Raw genomic sequence first — 7,500 nt, forward strand, 5'->3', positions numbered from 1 at the left:
TTTCTCCTCTATCTTCTCTTTCTTTTTCGCCTTCTCTCCCTCCTCCATTCTCCTCCCTCCTTTCTTTCTTCTCCTTATTCTTATATCTTCTCTCCCTCCTCTCCTTCTTCTTTCCCTTCTCTTTCTTTCCTCTCTCATCTTCTTGCCGTACCCTTTTATTTCTCCAACTCCTTTTTTCCATCCTTGCTTCTCTGGTCTTTCTCCTTCTTCACTTTTTCTCCTTCCCTATTCCCTCTCCATCACCTCTTCCCTCTTCTCTTCTTTGTGACCCTCTCTCCTGTCCCTCCTTCTACCTCTCTCCTTATACAGTACCATTTTTCAAATCCAAAGACCCATTTCGTATCCCTAAGGCTTATGACTTCATTGAATAATCATGGAAAAGTCGACCTTAAGTGCATGTATAGCCTTAACATATTCTATTTCTCACTCCCGTTTCCTTCATATCACTGGGGGGAGAGGGAGGGATGGGGGGCAGGTAGGGAGGAGTATAGGGATATGGGGAAGAAGGTGTGAAGGGGGGAGGGGAAGGAAGGGGGGAGGGGGAGGAGAGAGAAGAGCGGAAGGGGTGGAGGAGGGGGAAGTGAGGGAATATAGGGGGGTTGGGGGTGGAGTGAAGAGGGGGTGTAGATTGAAGGGAAAGAAGATATGAATTTGATGTATGTTAATGAAGAGGGGGGAGGAAGAGGGAGGGGGAGGGTAAGAGGGGGATATTGAATGAGGAAAGGGTTAAAAAGACGAAGATGAGGAACAGAAAGAAGAAGAAAAGAACATAGGGACGGAGAGAAGAGAAAGAGGAGGAAAAGGAGGAGAAAACAAAAGATAAGGAAGGGGAAGAAGAAAAAGACGAAGAAGAATAATATGAAGAAACAGAAGATAATGAAGAGGAGAAGAGAGAAAAAGAAGAGGAAAAGGAGAAAAAGACAACTAGGAGGAGAAAAAAGTGGAAGAATAGAAAAAAAGGAGAGAACAGAGGCGAAAGAGGAAGTGAAGAAGAACACGATAAAGTATCATAACTAGTAGGAAACCCAAGAGTGAAAAGTCATGACAAAAAAAAAAAAAAAAAAAAAAAAAAAAAAAAAATCATGTAAAAGAAACTTTCCGTTTTCTGTCCTGGTCGACCTCATGAATATAATTAAAGTGATATTTCAAGATTTCAGAATTAAAATCACATAAGGAAAAAAAATATATATATTACGTTTTGTGGCCTTTTTCTTTGTTCTTAGAACGCGGTCATATGGATGTGAATGATAAGAATGATGATGATTAAAATTAGGATAATGATGATGATGATAGCTGTAATGATAATGATAATAATAAGTATAATATCACTACCGGCAACACTAACGATAATTAATGTAATAATATCAGCATTAATAGTAATGAAAAAAAAACAATGATAATAATGATGATTATACAAATGATAATAATAATAATAGTTATAATGATTATGATAATGATGATGATAATGAAAATAAGAGTAAAAATAATGATAATTATAACAAAAGATGGTAATGATCATATTGATAACGAAGATAATGATGATAATGATAATAATAATGCTGATAACATTATGAAAATAGTAACAGAAAGAAAGAGATAGTGGGCGGAAGAAAATAGAGAAGGGAAAAACAGACAGAAATACAGATAAATAGATAGCAAAATAGAAATTGAAAAAAAGAGGAGTGAAGAAAGAGAGGGGTAAGATATATATATATATATATATATATATATATATATATATATATATATATATATATATATATATATAGATAGATAGATAGATAGATAGATAGATAGATAGATAGATGGATAGAGAAAATAAAAAGAGAACATGGGGAAAGGATGAGAAAGAGAAAGACAAAGACAAAGAGAGAGAAGACAGACAAACAAACAGAAAACACGAGAAAGAAAGAAAAGAAAACGAAAGATATAAACAAAGGAAGAAAGAAATAGAGAAAAAATAGAAACAATAAGTAAAAAAATCGAGAAAAAATACACACAATAAATGAAAAAATCGAGAAAAAAGCAACGAAAGAATGAGAGAGAGAGCGAAAGGCAAGACTAAAACAGAATGAAGAGAAAGAGAAAAAAGAGGAAGAAGAGAAAACAAGCAATAACATCACATCAGCACTTCCCCTCACCTGTCAATCATGACTAATCTCAAGGGGAAACAGCAACCGAAGGAGAAAAGGATACGGAGGATAAGAAGAAGAGGAATGGGAACACGTAAAGAAAAGAGGGGAAGGAAGAACATAATGGGAAAGGGGAAGAGGGGAAAATTAGAATAATCATGGGGAATGAGTGAAAATCAATCGAAGAAGGGGAATAGGAAGGAGACCGATGATAAGAAGAGGAATGGAAACACGTAAAGCAAAGAGAGGAAGGGAGAACGTAATACGGAATGGGAAGAGGGGAAAACTGCGATAAATAGGAGTTATAAGTGAAACAGCAACCGAAAAGGGGAACAAGAAACCGATGATAAGTAGAAGAAAAGGAGTGGAAATACGCAAAGAAAAGAGGGAAAAGATAAATGCAATGGGAAATGGGAAGAGGGGAAAATAGATATGGGAAATAGGTGAAAATCGGCAATAAACAGAGAAACACAACGACATGTAAATAAATATGATAAATATGGTAAATAATTCTTAATAACGATGATGGTAATGATTATGATGATAATGATGAGAGTGATTATTACTCCTATGATAATGTTAATGATAAATATGATAGTGATAATGATGATGATGGTGATAATAATAACAATGATGATAACAATAGTAATGACAACAGTAAGGATGATAGCAACAATGATGATAATGATTATAAAAACAATAAAAAGAATAATGATAATAAAAGGATAATGAAAGAAAATATAGATTAAGAAAAAAAAAAGAAAAAAAAAGGAGAAGACAAGAAGAAAAAATATTGATAATAAAACAAAAATAGAGAAGTAGAAAAGATGAAGAAAAAGAAAAAGAAGAAGAAAAAAAAGAGAAGATGAAGAAGAAGACGACGAAGAAGAAGAAAGAATAATATTAAGAAAAACAGAGCAGAGGAACTACGCGCCTTTACCATGTGGGAGAAAAAGAGGCTTAATCTCTCTCTCTCTCTCTCTTTCTCACTCTCTGTCTCTCTCTCTCTCTCTCTCTCTCTCTCTCTCTCTTTCCCTCTCCAGCTCTCTCTTTCTTTCTTTCTTTCTTTCTCTCTATCTCTCTCTCTCTCTCTCTCTCTCTCTCTCTCTCTCTCTCTCTCTCTCTCTCTCTCTCTCTCTCTCTCTCTCTCTCTCTCTCTCTCTCTCTCTCTCTCTCTCTCTCTCTCTCTCTTCCCCTCAGCCGGAAGTTGAAGCAGCCAAGAGAGTGGTCTAGCGTGCAATGGATTAATTCGATGCAGAAGGTGATGATGGTGATGGTGTAGGGAGTGGGGGTGGGGGGGGTAAAAGATGATGGAGGAGGAGGAGATGGGGGAAATGGGGGAGATAGGGGAGATGGGGGAGAGGGGGGGGGAGATGAAGAGGAACAAAAAAAGAGATTTTGTATGATGGGGAGAAAATGTGATGATGATGGTGGTGGTGAAGATGATGGTGTTGGTGATGATGATGATGAGTGAAAATTATGATAATAAGATGGTAAAGGAAGTTAAAGAAATGATGATGAATTATGATAAAAAGAAGGTGAAGGTAGTTGAAGAAATATACAGTAAATAGGAAGAAAAGGAGTAGATGATCATAAGGGAAGAAGAAATGGAAGATGAAGAAATTTTTAATGATGGTGATGGCGATAAAAGAAGATAAAGATGATGATAGTAATGATAATGATAATACTGATAAGGATAATACTGATGATGATAAAGATAAGGATGGTGGTAATGATAATATTCATGATAATAATAATGATGATGATGATAATAATGATAATATTGGTAATAATAAGGATGATAATTGTAATTATGTAATGATGATGATAATGATAATGACAAATATCATAATAATGACAATAGCAGTCATAATTGTAGCAATATTAATGATAATAATAATGAATACAATGATAATGATAATGATAATGACAACAATGACAGTAATGCTAATGTTGATGCTGATAAGGATAATAACGATAAAAATAATAAAAGCAGAATGAAATAAACTTTTGCTAATATACTGTTCCCATTTTGGAACTGTGGAGAGAGAAAAGAGGAGGGGGAGGCATAGTGGAGAAGGTGAAGAAGAGAGGGGCGATAGGGAGAAGGAGAAGAAGGGGGGGGGGAGAGGAAAGGGAGAAAGGGAGGGAGAGGAAGCAGAGGGAGAGAGGAGTAGCAGGTCATTGAGTCAACACGACAAGAAATGAGTTCAGTTCCCTTCTGTTGCAGCCGTCAGCGAGGGGTCGGGGGGGGGGGGTCGGGGTGTTAGAGGGGGATGGGTCTGTGGGGGAGGGGTTTAGGGATAGAGGGAAGGGGGAGGGGTTTTGGGGGGACTGGTTTGGGGCGGGAGGGGTATGGGGGGAGGGTTTTGGAGGGAGGGGTTTGGGGGGAGGGTTTTGGAGGGAGGGGTTTGGGGGGAGGGGTTGGTGGGGAAGTAAGAGGGGAGGGGAGAGGAGGGATGAAAGGGTGAGTTGGGGAGTTGAGGATGAGGGCCAAGGAGAGGAGGGGGGGGGGGGTAAGAGGGGTTCCGAAGGGAGGGGGGAGAGGATGGGAGGGGATGGGGGGGTCAAAGGTTGTGGCCTGAAGTCTAGGGGGTTGAGGGGGTGGCAGGATGATTACTTAGCTTCCTTGGCATTCATCATAGTGCCATCATCTCTTGCAGTGCCATTAGCAGTGCCAACCATACGTAGGGTTGTATTTTGGGTTTTCTTCCTTTTATCATAATTCCTTCTTTTTCTTCTTCTTTTTTTTTTTTTTTAAGAATTCCTAATCTATGATTGTTTGGCCAAATCGTTTGTTTGTTTTGGTTCTTTTTCTCTATTTTTTTTCTCTCTCGTTTTTCCTTTCTCTTCTTCTTTTTCTCAATACCTCATCCCCCCCTCCCCTCTCTCTCTCTCTCTTTCTCTCTCTCCTACCTTCTTTCCACCCTCCCTCCCCCTCCCTCTCTGCCTCATTCCACATCCCCCTTCATCCACCCCATAACCCCCCTTCCCCACCCTCCCCGCCCCTCCCTCCTTCCACCATCACCATAAACAACAACGCAGCTTCATGACCCCGACCTCCCCCCCCCCCTCGGCTTCTCCAGTTGGCAAATTTCCCACATTACCCCCACTCTCCCCCTCTATTTCTTTTCCCAGTTTAACTCCCCCCTCCCACCCTCTTCCTTCCTCTCTTTCTTTAGACATATCTATCGCCTTTCCTACACTTTCTTCTTTAAGTTCTCGCCTTCCCGCTTTCTCTCTCTCTATCTATCTATCTATTTTTCTTTCTCACTCTCTATTTCCCTCTCTCTTACTCTCTTTCTCTCTCTCTCTCTCTCTCTCTCTCTCTCTCTCTCTCTCTCTCTCGCTATCTATCTGTTTCTCCCTTCCTTCCCCACTATTTTCCCCTCTCCCTCCTCCTCCCCTCTCTCTCCCTCTCCTCCTTTCCCCCTCTATCTCCCTTCTTCCTCCCTCCCATAAGGCCAACACAAAAGTAGAACAGGGAGAGGGGGGAGAGAGAGGAGAGAGAGAGAGTGTGAGGGGAAAAAAAGAGGGGAGAGGAGAAGGAAAAACGCTAATGCAACCTCACGTGGGCGTTGCAGGTTGACAGGCAATGTTGCAAATCTTTCACACAGTCTGGCGGGCGTGGGTGTGAGAAGGAAGGGGTCGAGGGAAATGAAAGGGGGGAGGGGGTAAGCGAGGGGGTGAGAGGGGAGAGAAAGGGAGGGCGAGAAGGAAGGGGTCGAGGGAAATAAAAGGGGGGAGGGGTAAGCGAGGGGGTGAGAGGGGAGAGAAAGGGAGGGTGAGAAGGAAGGGGTAGAGGGAAATAAAAGGGAGGAGGGGGAAGCGAGGGGGTGAGAAGGGAGAGAAAGGGAGGGCGAGAAGGAATGAGGGAAATAAAAGGGGGGAGGGGGTAAGCGAGGGGGTGCGAGGGGAGAGAAAGGGAGGGTGAGAAGGAAGGGGTCGAGGGAAATGAAAGGGGGGAGGGGGAAGCGAGGGGGTGAGAGGGGAGAGAAAGGGAGGGCGAGAAGGAATGAGGGAATGAGAGTTGGGGGGTCGGGAAAGGGAGGGAAGGGGGATCATTATGTTAATCATGATTATGGAGAATAGAGATGATGTTGCTGTTATCATCATTTTCATTATCATCATTATTTTGATTATTAGTATTCGTATCATTATCATCTTTATCATCATTATTATAATCATAACAAGTGTCTTAATAATCATCGATATTGTAACAATTCATCTTATCATTATCATCATGATTATTTTTATCTTCACCATGCCTGACATTACAAGATAGATAGATAGATAGAGAAAGAGAGAGAGAAAGAGAGAGAGAGAGAGAGAGAGAGAGAGAGAGAGAGAGAGAGAGAGAGAGAGAGAGAGAGAGAGAGAGAGAGAGAGAGAGAGAGAGAGAGAGAGGGAGGGAGAGAATGAGAAAGAGAGAGAGAGAGGGGAGGGGGCAGAGAGAGAGAGAGAAAGAGAGAGAGAGAGAGAGAAAGGGAGAGAGAGGGAGAAAGAGAGAGAGAGAGAGAAAGAGAGAGAGAGAGAGAGAGAGAGAGAGAGAGAGAGAGAGAGAGAGAGAGAGAGAGAGAGAAAGAGAGAGAGAGAGAGAGAGAGAGAAAGAGAGAGAGAGAGAGAGAGAGAGAGAGAGAGGATGCAACCTACCTGCTGTGCTGAGTGTATGAGGGTCGAGCATGGTGTGTTGATGTGATGTGTTGTATGGTGGTGTTTTTTTATGATGCAGATGGGGATATTAATGGTGGTGTAGATGAGGAAGAGGAGGAGACGGAAAGAGGGGGAAGGAGGGATACGGGGAGGAGGAAGAAGAGTATATTGATGGTGGTGGTCATGATGATGATGATGATGATGATAGGAATGGTAACGGTAATGATAATGAGATTGATGGTGATTAAGGTGATGATGAAGAGGAGAAAGAGAAAGGAAGAGAAAGAAATGGAAAAATGGATGATGATGATGATGATGATGATAGTGATAAAGATAATGATAACGGTCATTACGAAATAATTCAATACCCTATGATGGTAATGATAACGAGGCTAATAATTATACTACTAATTACTATTTTCACTGTTAATGAGGTGCAGAAGCCAGATTTATAGTATGACGCAGGTGTATATACATCACTAATGATTGTTGTGTCTATTTGTGTTTTACTTTTTTTTTTAATAACCATTTTTGTTTTTTGAACATTTTTCCCATTATTTACTGTCATCTACTTTATTTTCAACCACTTTTTCCATTTTCCTTTTTCCTTTTCCTTATCCTTATCCTATTTTATATTCCTATTTCTCTTTCTGTTTCTTCTTATCTATTATTTTTTTTTAACCCCTCTAATCTATTCTTTCTTTAATTATCTCTT

Source organism: Penaeus japonicus, unplaced genomic scaffold (assembly GCF_977035675.1).
Source record: "Penaeus japonicus unplaced genomic scaffold, GWHDUDI00000001_assembly GWHDUDI00000022, whole genome shotgun sequence".
Taxonomy (NCBI): domain Eukaryota; kingdom Metazoa; phylum Arthropoda; class Malacostraca; order Decapoda; family Penaeidae; genus Penaeus; species Penaeus japonicus.